This window comes from Schistocerca cancellata, chromosome 1, assembly GCF_023864275.1.
Source record: "Schistocerca cancellata isolate TAMUIC-IGC-003103 chromosome 1, iqSchCanc2.1, whole genome shotgun sequence".
Classification (NCBI taxonomy): Eukaryota; Metazoa; Arthropoda; class Insecta; order Orthoptera; family Acrididae; genus Schistocerca; species Schistocerca cancellata.
This window is the reverse complement of record NC_064626.1, coordinates 864,533,559-864,545,757: the sequence shown is the minus strand read 5'-3', so window position 1 is coordinate 864,545,757 and position 12,199 is coordinate 864,533,559. Positions and strand designations below refer to the sequence as shown.

The window sequence follows — 12,199 nt, the reverse complement described above, 5'->3', positions numbered from 1 at the left end:
AATGCTATTAACCCTAAATCATTCATTCTTAAGCTCTATAAATCTCTGGAGGTGTTTGAAAAGGTTGTGTTCAAGCATATTGTTAAACATCTGACTGCAAATAATATATTGTCCAAGTCACACTTTGGATTTCTTAAGGGTTCTGATATAGAGAAAGCACACATACAGTGAGAATGTACTTAATTCATTAGATAATAAAATAGAGGCTACTGGTATTTTATGTGACCTGTCAAAAGCCTTTGACTGTGTGAACCACAGCATTCTCTTAAGTAAAAATATTATGGTGTCACTGGCAATGCTGTGAAATGGTTTGAGTCTTATCTATCTAACAGGAAACAAAGGATGTCGTTGTGAAATACCTGTGCAGTAAGCAGTCAGTCTTCATCTGACTGGGAAATAATTACATGTGGGGTTCTACAAGGGTCAGTCTTGGGTCCTTTGTTGTTCTTAATATAAATTAATGACTTGCCATTCTATATTCATGAAGAGGCAAAGTTTGTTCTCTTTGCTGATGATACAAGTATAGTAATCACACCTGACAAACAAGAATTAACTGATGAAATTGTCAATAATGTCTTTCAGAAAATTACTAAGTGGTTCCTTGTAAACGGACTCTCACTGAATTTTGATGACACAGTACATACAGTTCCGTACAGTGAATGGTATGACGCCATTAATAAATATAGACCTTAATCAGAAGCATATAGCTAAGGTAGAATATTCCAAATTTTTAGGTGTGTCCATTGATGAGAGATTAAATTGGAAGAAACACATTGATGATCTGCTGAAACGTTTGAGTTCAGCTACTTATGCAATAAGGGTCATTGCAAATTTTGGTGATAAACATCTTAGTAAATTAGCTTACTACGCCTATTTTCACTCATTGCTTTCATGTGGTATCATATTTTGGGGTAATTCATCACTGAGGAATAAAGTATTTATTGCACAAAAGCGTGTAATCAGAATAATAGCTGGAGTCCACCCAAGATCATCCTGCAGACATTTATTTAAGGATCTAGGGATATTCACAGTAGCTTCTCAGTATATATACTCTCTTATGAAATTTGTTATTAACAACCAAACCCAATTCAAAAGTAATAGCAGAGTGCATAACTACAATACTAGGAGAAAGGATGATCTTCACTATTCAAGATGAAATCTAACTTTGGCACAGAAAGGGGTGAATTATACTGCCACTAAAGTCTTGGGCACTTACCAAATAGTATCAAAAGTCTGGCAGATAACCAACAAGTATTTAAGAAGAAATTAAAAGAATTTCTGAATGACAACTCCTACTCCAAAGAGGAATTTTTAGATATAAATTAAGAAAAAAAATTATAAAAAAAATAAAAAAATTAAGAAACACAAACAAATAAAAAAAGTTGTTATATTAACTTAAGTATGTTGTTAAATTAACTTAATTATGTCATGTATTGGAAAATTTGATTCATTCCACATCATTACGAAATATCGTATTCATGATCCATGGAACTAGTATTAATCTAATCTAATCTAATCTAATCTAACCTCAAGATTCCATCTTGAGTCCATTGCTTTTTCTTGTGTACATTAATGACATCTTGTCTGCTACATTGCCAGATTATAAGTTTGTTTTGTTTGCGGATGATACAAACATTGCAATAAGTAACAAGTCAAGTATGGATTTAGAAGTAGCTGCTAATCAAATTTTCACTGACATTAATAAGTTATTAAAGTTAATTCAGTCATTAAACTTTGAGAAGACCCACTATATGCAGTTCAGAACCTGTAAGAGATTTTGTTCCAGTAAGAGTATAACATATGAGGACATGTAGATCGAACAAGTTGACAGTGTTAAATTTCTCAGATTACAACTCAATAATAAATTCAGTTGGTAAGGGCATACCACAGAATTGTTTAAGCGCCTAAACGAGTCCGTATTTGCTGTGAGAATAATTTCAGATGTAGGAGATATAAATATAAAAAAAAACTTGCATACTTTGCTTACTTTCCTTCTATTACGTCATATGGGATCTTATCCTGGGGCAACTCATCAAACCGAGAAAAAGTTTTTAGGGTGCAAAAGGGTGTGATAAGAATCATTTGTGGTGTAAATTCAAGAACATCTTGTAGAAACCTGTTCAAAGAACTCTGTAATCTAACCACTGCTTCTCAGTATATTTATTCCTTAATGAAATTTGTTGCAAGTAATATATCTCTATTTCAACCAATAGCTCAATACATAGTATCAATACTAGTAATAAGAACAATCCACATAAAGACCTAAAATCACTTACCTTGACCCTAAAAGGGGTCCAGTATTCAGGAACACACGCTTTCAATAAATTGCCAGCAACCATTAAAAACTTGGTTTCAGATAAAGCATGGTTTAAACAGAGTTTGAAAGACTTTTTGATTGGCAACTCCTCCTACTCCTTAGATGAATGTCTTAACAGAGACTATTAAGCCAGTTTAAGTTTTGACAAAACTTGGTCATGACAGTCAAGATTAGGTATTTTGTGTATGATAAATTTATTAATAGTGCATAACAGTGTTTCGTTCTGACAGCGTGTTAATTCTGTAAATATTAGCTGTTCCAGTTTACTGCATTGTGTTAACCTATTTCAACTATCTCCTGACAGATGATCAGGGTAGTAAGTATTGTATTCAAACGTTTTATGCTATACTTTCTGACATGTTCCACACCCATGAGAGTCATCTCATTTTTTGGGTCTATGAAATGAAAACTGAATCTAATCTAATCTAGCCTAATGTGGAAGAGCGAACATTTTTCATTTGTCATTTGTAATACTGACATCTAATATGCAAAAGAGTTAATTTTTGTCACTTGTGACAAATGTTGTAAACTAAATTTGTGTATGGGTTTTTTGCTTGGTCACAACAAACACTACCAAATTATGGGATAGTGTAAATTTTGATTTGTTTGTTGTACACATTTTAATTAACAATGTAGTCAAGTGTGACAGTTGCAGCATTGTGTAGTTGTGAACGATATAAAGTACCAATCTATTAAAACTAATAATTGAATAATGAAAATCTATTGTAATGAATGAAGGATTTATTAGGAAATAGTGCCTGACATTTACTGAAGGGACTCTAAATGTACATAATAAAGAACACCAGCACAGTATGTTTGAAGAGTCAGCTTGGGTAAGAAGTGACTGAAGGACTGCATTAATTTTGTGAAGCTGCACACATTTTTCCAAAAATTTTGAAGTCTCTTCTTTATGAAATTCTTACTAGCAGATAGAAATTTTGTATTTCCGTAACTTTTTATTTGGTCATACATTGCCTTGAATTTTAACTTCCTTGAGCCAAAGTAAGAAATTTGATAATGAATGTGTAACCAGGAGACTTTTCTGAGGTGTTTGGAGCGTGTGGAGAAGACTCAACAGTTGTTCAATCCAGCCCCCTTACAAAGAAAAAGGGTTAAATAAAATTACAATTTGTTTCCAATCACAGATCTGTATTGTTTAAGCAATCATGAGGTCACTGGCAGTAGTTATGGACATATAAATCAATTAATTAAAAAGTCATTGAAATTAACCCATGAATTTATGCATTTAAACTAGTTTTTCCTATACAGCTGAAACCACTGATAGCCTATCAAATGGCCAGGGAGGAGCAGTTTTTGTGATCATCAAACATGTAATTCGTAAAAGATAGTGAAAATCAGTGAAAGTTCTGGGGCTCTTACTTTCAGATTCCTGACACAGCAGAACTGGTGTCACCTCATGTTCGCCAATCTGAGCACTAGGGGTTCGAGATGCCCCCTTGGCTGGAAGCAATAAGAACTGTTCGCATTAATGTCCTCAGAACAGTTGGCTACAGGGACCTTTTTCTATTGGAGGCGGCACGCTGCTGTGCTGCATCTTAGGATAAAAAATTACTGAGAGACACTCATCAGCCCCATTTCATGTCATCTCTTAGAAGGGTCCACTTCATGAGTAGGAGTAGCATGGTAGTTGCTACCATTTTCTGATACATGTGTTGACATGCATCATCTTGGAAGTAACCATTTGTAGATAAGTAAGTTCCAGTTAAAAATTTTCATGGTACAATGGTTCTGCCAACTTTGTTATTAAGCAGAAGATATGTGATTTAGACAGTGAGCATCCATCATCATAGTTGTACCGATGTTAGAGCTGTAAGCTTTGCCATGCTGGCCCTGTCCGTGTGCTCACATTATGTGACTACAGTTGGCTTTTGTTCATGATTTTCAGTTCCCATCATTCCTCTCTGTTTTTCTGAATATTAGTCTCTCTAGGAACTGGTCCCATTATTCTCATTTCTCATTTGATTCTGTAACTGCTTTAAGCACATTTAGCTTGAGCTGCAAAAAGCCAGTTGTTAGCCATTTACTGCAGAACTGTGGGTCAACTAAATTCCATTCTTTGTGATAAGACTGTCTCACATTTGTGTGTTTTATCAAGAATATAACTGATTTAATTACAGTTATCTGCCTGTTACTGCTCTGGTAGGGAAAACAGTGACAAGCAGCCACTTTTAGAGTCCAAAGTAACTTATTTGATAACCTGAACTCGTGATATCGTATGGTCTGTGCTGCTGTTTCAACCATCAAATCAGAATATGATTTCATGAAATTTTCCATTTCTGTCACTTTCCTGCTATGCTCTTCATTACTGAAGCTAATATCACCACTGACCTTCTTTATATAGTCATAGTTAGGCCTGTCCCTTATGTTATATGTGTCCAGTCGTTCTGCCTCTGCAATTCATTATGTTCTTTAACATGTTGACTGCTACATACTAACAATAAATGTTTCACCACAAGACCAGACCAAGCACATGGTATTAGGTGTCAGGCTTTGCTGTGGAGAGCAGGCATGTGGTTCCGCTATGGCCACCAGTGGCCATAAGACAGACAGTGTGAAAAAAGGCATTTTTTTGCTAACCAATTCACTGCAGAATGTCTTCATTCCTTAATCACAAATTTATCTTATCTTGGTAAGTCTCCTGTAGGATCAGATTTGAAAGACTGCCAAGCCTTATGCAGTCTGCACCATACTGGATTCAAACTATCAGCTAGAAATTCATGATATGTCTTATCTGGGAACATATGTGCTTCTACATTTTTATCCTTATTCGTAGGATAGACACAAAGCCCATGCCTACTACAGTAGTACAAGTTTATATGCCAACTACCTCTGCAGATGATGAAGAAATAGATGAAATGTATGACGAGATAAAAGAAATTATTCAGGTAGTGAAGAGAGACGAAAATTTAATAGTCATGGGTGACTGGAATTCGTCAGTAGGAAAAGGGAGAGAAGGAAACATAGTAGGTGAATATGGATTGGGGGGAAGGAATGAAAGAGGAAGCCGCCTTGTAGAATTTTGCACAGAGCATAACTTAATCATAGCCAACACTTGGTTCAAGAATCATAAAAGAAGGTTGTATACATGGAAGAATCCTGGAGATACTAAAAGGTATCAGATAGGTTATATAATGGTAAGACAGAGATTTAGGAACCAGGTTTTAAATTGTAAGACATTTCCTGGGGCAGATGTGGATTCTGACCACAATCTATTGGTTATGAACTGCAGATTGAAACTGAAGAAACTGCAAAAAGGTGGGAATTCAAGGAGATGGGACCTGGATAAACTGAAAGAACCAGAGGTTGTACAGAGTTTCAGGGAGAGCATAAGGGAACAATTGACAGGAATGGGGGAAAGAAATACAGTAGAAGAAGAATGGGTAGCTCTGAGGGATGAAGTAGTGAAGGCAGCAGAGGATGAAGTAGGTAAAAAGACGAGGGCTATTAGAAATCCTTGGGTAACAGAAGAAATATTGAATTTAACTGATGAAAGGAGAAAATATAAAAATGCAGTAAATGAAACAGGCAAAAAGGAATACAAACGTCTCAAAAATGATATCGACAGGAAGTGCAAAATGGCTAAGCAGGGATGGCTAGAGGACAAATGTAAGGATGTAGAGGCTTGTCTCACTAGGGGTAAGATAGATACTGCCTACAGGAAAATTAAAGAGACCTTTGGAGAGAAGAGAACCACTTGTATGAATATCAAGAGCTCAGATGGAAACCCAGTTCTAAGCAAAAAAGGGAAAGCAGAAAGGTGGAAGGAGTATATAGAGGGTTTATACAAGGGCGATGTACTTGAGGACAATATTATGGAAATGGAAGAGGATGTAGATGAAGAAGAAATGGGAGATAAGATACTGCGTGAAGAGTTTGACAGAGCACTGAAAGACCTGAGTCGAAACAAGTCCCCCGGAGTAGACAACATTCCATTGGAACTACTGATGGCCTCGGGAGAGCCAGTCATGACAAAACTCTACCATCTGGTGAGCACGATGTATGAGACAGGCGAAATACCCTCAGACTTCAAGAAGAATATAATAATTCCAATCCCAAAGAAAGCAGGTGTTGACAGATGTGAAAATTACCAAACTATCAGTTTAATAAGTCACAGCTGCAAAATACTAACGCGAATTCTTTACAGACGAATGGAAAAACTGGTAGAAGCCGACCTCGGGGAAGGTCAGTTTGGATTCCGTAGAAATGTTGGAACACGTGAGGCAATACTGACCTTACGACTTATCTTAGAAGAAAGATTAAGGAAAGGCAAACCTACGTTTCTAGCATTTGTAGACTTAGAGAAAGCTTTTGACAACGTTGACTGGAATACTCTCTTTCAAATTCTGAAGGTGGCAGGGGTAAAATACAGGGAGCGAAAGACTATTTACAGTTTGTACAGAAACCAGATGGCAGTTATAAGAGTCGAGGGGCATGAAAGGGAAGCAGTGGTTGGGAAAGGAGTAAGACAGGGTTGTAGCCTCTCCCCGATGTTATTCAATTTGTATATTGAGCAAGCAGTAAAGGAAACAAAAGAAAAATTTGGAGTAGGTATTAAAATTCATGGAGAAGAAGTAAAAACTTTGAGGTTCGCCGATGACATTGTAATTCTGTCATAGACAGCAAAGGACTTGGAAGAGCAGTTGAACGGAATGGACAGTGTCTTGAAAGGAGGATATAAGATGAACATCAACAAAAGCAAAACGAGGATAATGGAATGTAGTCAAATTAAGTTGGGTGATGCTGAGGGAATTAGATTAGGAAATGAGACACTTAAAGTAGTAAAGGAGTTTTGCTATTTAGGGAGTAAAATAACCGATGATGGTCGAAGTAGAGAGGATATAAAATGTAGACTGGCAATGGCAAGGAAAGCGTTTCTCAAGAAGAGGAATTTGTTAACATCGAGTATAGATTTAAGTGTCAGGAAGTCGTTTCTGAAAGTATTTGTATGGAGTATAGCCATGTATGGAAGTGAAACGTGGGCGATAAATATTTGGGACAAGAAGAGAATAGAAGCTTTCAAAATGTGGTGCTACAGAAGAATGCTGAAGATAAGGTGGGTAGATCACATAACTAATGAGGAGGTATTGAATAGGATTGGGGAGAAGAGAAGTTTGTGGCACAACTTGACTAGAAGAAGGGATCGGTTGGTAGGACATGTTTTGAGGCATCAAGGGATCACAAATTTAGCATTGGAGGGCAGTGTGGAGGGTAAAAATCGTAGAGGGAGACCAAGAGATGAATACACTAAGCAGATTCAGAAGGATGTAGGTTGCAGTAGATACTGGGAGATGAAGAAGCTTGCACAGGATAGAGTAGCATGGAGAGCTGCATCAAACCAGTCTCAGGACTGAAGACCACAACAACAACAACAACAACATTCGTAGGATGTGTTTGGATGATTCAGTGATTTAATATTGAGTAATTATGCTCCAGGTTATCTAAAATTTGTGTCATCCTTTGTTAAGGAATGTTCCCAGGAGCCATATATTGGCCAGGGATTGAGGAATGCCAAAATTTGGCATGAGGTAGAGTCTCCAGTTCATTCAATACCAAGATTATTCTTCCTTCAAATTCCATAAGGAATGTGGAAGGAAACAAACAAGTAGGAGAAGTATGATAGGTCTACACAAAGGCTAATGCAAGTTTTGATTGGTATCTCAGTAAAATTGATAATGATAGTCCTCAACTGCAAATTCATCTTTCAGTGTGAAACAATTTTCGCAACAGTGGATAACTTGGTAGAGTGCTCTGTTGTACATCTTCATTTTTACCGTTCAGAATACCTTCCATATCAAAAATCACTTTGTCATAGTCCAGAAACACCTGCTGTTGAATGGACTCCCTCATATGAGGAAAGAAGAAGTCACTGAGCTCAATGTTAAGAGTATACAAGGGTCAATGCAATGTTTCATAGTCCAAAGAAGTAGCATGTGTGAATGTGTCCTGTGCAGAATGAACTGTGACACTGTCACAGAGCAAAAATACCCCATTTCAATAGTTTCCCACAAAGTCTTGTCTTGACAGTCTCCCACATCCATATCAGAAGATTTCAGTGGTACCATCCTGTAATGGTTTTTGAAAAAACAAACAGCATCAGCATGCTCGATGATGGTTGGGTACTGCATTTTTAAGCAGTGGTAAATCTACAATTTTGACTGAATACATGGCTTCTTTGTCTCAGAATTGTGATGATACACCCAGTGCTCACTCATCCATGGTGATTACATAGCTAAAGAAGATAACTGGATAGGCTTTTCAGAATGACAACGTTTCCTGTTCTGACTCAGTTCAGAGCACTTTTTGAATGGGAGTGGATAGTTGTAGACCACAGAGGTTGGCCTCCTTTATCATGTTTGAAATGTTATGTAAGATCTTAATAATAATAGTAGTAATAATAATAATAATAATAATAATAATAATAATAATAATAGGCCCGGGAAAAGAATAGGCCTCCGGTATGTTCTGCCAGTTGTAAAAGGCAACGAAAAGAACAAACCACTAATAGGGCTAACCCCCCTTTTAGTGTGATTAGTTGGTTCAGGACAGAACTAATGAAGCCTCGGACAAGTCCTGTCATGGTCGGGGACGGCACTTGAACCCTATGCCCGTCCACAATGGTAACGACACTGCTAGCTACATGGCAAATGATTTAAATCCAGATAGAGGTGTTTTGCAGGGTATGCTTGCTGCAACCACTCTAGAAGGAAAACACAGACAGAGGATGAGATGGTCAGATGAAGTTAACCGACACCTCATGTTCTGTTATTGCCAAGCAACAAACTTAGGAACCAACACAACTGGATACAGATCACAAGTATACACAACATTTATTACCAGATACCCAGAATTCAAATTTTTAACAGAACAATGACTAGCTGATCAGATCCGTGTAATAATAAAAAATAACAGGATACCCAAGTCAGAATTAGAAAACATCAAACAACAAGTACAACAAATACTGGAACAAAATAATGTGCAATCAGAAGAAGAAAATACAGTAATGGACTCAAACATCCCAGAGCAAACAAGAACAACACACATCAATTAAGCAATCAGAGGAAAACGAAATCTTAAGACGCCCACCAGAACAAGCACAAATAGAACATGAAGTGACACACATGTTAGATATAGAAGAAAAATTTCAGTTGACATATATAGAATACAAAGACACAAATACAGACATTAGACCATTCTTGCATAGACCACCAAATAACCCACAAGTCAAAACAACAATAACAACTATCAACACAATCATACACAACAAAATAAATGAAAATACAACTATGGAAGAGTTACAACTACTGGTTTATGTAGGAGCACTCACTACACTAAATATACATACTAGGCAGAGATCAGAACCAACCAACACACAGAAGAAACCCACAAAACCAGCATTGCAACACAGGCTACAGATCAGAATAGAGAAACTGAGAAAAGACATCGGACAGCTAACACAATTTATAAGAAATGAAATATCAGACAAAAAACGAAAAAGGTTAGGTAAAATCTCACAAGAAGAAGCAATAGAGCAATTAGATGAAAAGAAGCAGAAATTACAAGCATTGGCCAAACGACTTAGAAGATACAAAAAAAGTGAAAATAGAAGGAAACAAAACCAAACATTCAACACAAACCAAAAGAGATTTTACAAACAATAGATAACACACACATTAAAATAGACAATCCACCAAACATAACAGACATGGAACACTTCTGGAGCAACATATGGTCAAACCCGGTAGAACATAACAGACATGCATGGTGGATACAAGCAGAAACAGACTCGTACAAGATGATACCACAAATGCCTGAAGTGATAATTTTGCAACATGAAGTCACCCAAGCAATTAATTCTACGCACAATTGGAAAGCCCCTGGAAATGATAAAATAGCAAATTTCTGGCTAAAGAAGTACACCTCAACACATTCACATCTAACCAAATTATTTAACAGTTACATTGCAGATCCATACACAGTCCCTGATACACTTACACATGGAATAACCTATCTGAAACCTAAAGATCAAGCAGACACAGCAAACCCACCAAAATATCACCCCATAACATGCCTACCAACAATCTACAAAATATTAACTTCAGTCATTACACAGAAATTAATGACACATACAACACAGAACAAAATTATAAATGAAGAACAAAAAGGCTGCTGCAAAGGAGTACGAGGATGTAAAGAGCAACTGATAATAGATACAGAGGTGACATATCAAGCTAAAACTAAACAAAGGTCACTGCACTACGCATACATTGATTACCAAAAAGCTTTTCATAGTGTACCCCACTCATGGTTACTACAGATATTGGAAGTATACAAAGTAGATCCTAAATTGATACAGTTCCTAAACATAGTAATGAAAAACTGGAAAACCACACTTAATATCCAAACAAATTCAGATATCACATCACAGCCAATACAGATTAAGCGTGAAATATACCAAGGAGACTCATTAAGTCCTTTCTGATTCTGTCTTGCTCTGAACCCACTATCCAACATGCTAAGTAATACAAATTATGGATATAATATTACTGGAACATACCCATACAAAATCACACATTTGCTATACATGGATGATGAAACTACTGGCAGCAACCAATCAACAACTCAACCAATTACTAAAGTTAACAGAAGTATTCAGCAATGATATAAATATGATTTTTGGAACAGACAAATGTAAGAAAAATAGCATAGTCAAGGGAAAACACACTAAACAAGAAGATTACATATTGGATAACCACAGCGACTGCATAGAAGCGATGGAAAAAACAGATGCCTATAAATATCTAGGATACAGACAAAAAATAGGAATAGATAATACAAATATTAAAGAAGAACTAAAAGAAAAATATAGACAAAGACTAACAAAAATATTGAAAAAAATAATTGACAGCAAGAAACAAGACAAAAGCTATAAATACTTATGCTATACCAATATTGACCTACTCATTTGGATTAGTGAAATGGAGTAACACAGACCTAGAAGCACTCAATACACTTACACAATCACAATGCCACAAATATAGAATACATCACATACATTCAGCAACGGAAAGATTCACATTAAGCAGAAAGGAAGGAGGAAGGGGATTTATCGACATAAAAAACCTACATTATGGACAGGTAGACAGTTTAAGAAAATTCTTTATAGAACGAGCAGAAACTAGTAAAATACACAAAGCAATCACTCATATAAATATATTGGCTACACCATTGCAATTTCATAACCACTTCTACAACCCTTTAGATCACATAACATCAACAGTTACGAAGAAAGTAAATTGGAAAAAGAAGACACTACATGGTAAGCACCCGTATCGTCTAACACAGCCACACATCGATCAAGACGCATCCAACACATGGCTAAGAAAAGGCAATATATACAGTGAGGCGGAAGGATTCATGATTGCAATACAGGATCAAACAATAAACACCAAATATTACAGCAAGCATATTATTAAAGATCCCAATACCACAACAGATAAATGCAGACTTTGCAAACAACAAGTAGAAACAGTAGACCACATCACAAGCGGATGTACAATATTAGAAAATACAGAATACCCCAGAAGACATGACAATGTAGCAAAAATAATACATCAACAGCTTGCCATACAACATAAACTAATAAAACAACATGTTCCCACATGCAAGTATGCACCACAAAATGTACTGGAGAATGATGAATACAAATTATACTGGAACAGAACCATTATAACAGATAAAACAACACCACATAACAAACCTGACATCATACTCACCAATGAAAAGAAGAAATTAACGCAACTAATCGAAATATCTATACCAAATACAACAAATATACAGGAGAAAACAGGAGAAAAAATTGAA

At 36.3% G+C, this 12,199-nt stretch overlaps 1 protein-coding gene across 1 annotated transcript in view; it reads left to right on the top strand.

The window, feature by feature from the left end:
* The window catches only part of LOC126108660 (beta-glucuronidase-like), a 149,826-nt gene that overhangs the window by 122,224 nt on the left and 15,403 nt on the right, over window positions 1-12,199 (top strand). The window lies entirely within an intron of this gene.